This window comes from Sus scrofa, chromosome 7, assembly GCF_054392235.1.
Source record: "Sus scrofa isolate SSC_HxYL_T2T_F1_AM1 chromosome 7, Sscrofa_HxYL_maternal_Yorkshire_Landrace_v2.0, whole genome shotgun sequence".
NCBI classification, from domain to species: Eukaryota; Metazoa; Chordata; class Mammalia; order Artiodactyla; family Suidae; genus Sus; species Sus scrofa.
Genome location: NC_139389.1, coordinates 38,496,291 through 38,496,802, shown reverse-complemented (window position 1 = coordinate 38,496,802; position 512 = coordinate 38,496,291).

Genomic DNA, 512 nt, shown 5'->3' with positions numbered 1-512 from the left:
CTAAAGAAGGAATTGTGGCAGAGCACCAATCGTGGTACTGATAGGTACCGGGGCTTCGGGAAAGGGGCGCGGGCGGCGGCGGGGGGGGGGGATGCTGCAAACCACGTGTGCTAGGATATTAAGTTCAAACATATCTTCATCGAATAACAACCTGTATTTACATGCAAATGTATCCGTTTATGCAAATCAGCAGAGGTCTCAGAGGAGGATTTTTAGTCTGGAGCTTGTGCATTCATTGAAAAAGAGAAGCAAAGCCGTCCCTGGGGGTACTCCACGCCTGACTTGCCCCTGGAAGACCGGCTGGTTCCAGAAGGACAAGAACTGAATTAGCTCGGCTCGCAGGGCAAGCGAGCAGCGCCCCCACCCGGAATGCGGCGAGCGCGGTGAAGGAGCGCATGCTCCCTCCCTCCTCCCTCTTCCCTCCTCCCTCCCGCGCCAGCTCCTCGGAAAGCCAGAGGTCCTTAGTGCGCAAACGCCTTCCGTCTGCGCCAACTCCTCCCTCGGGGGCGGGG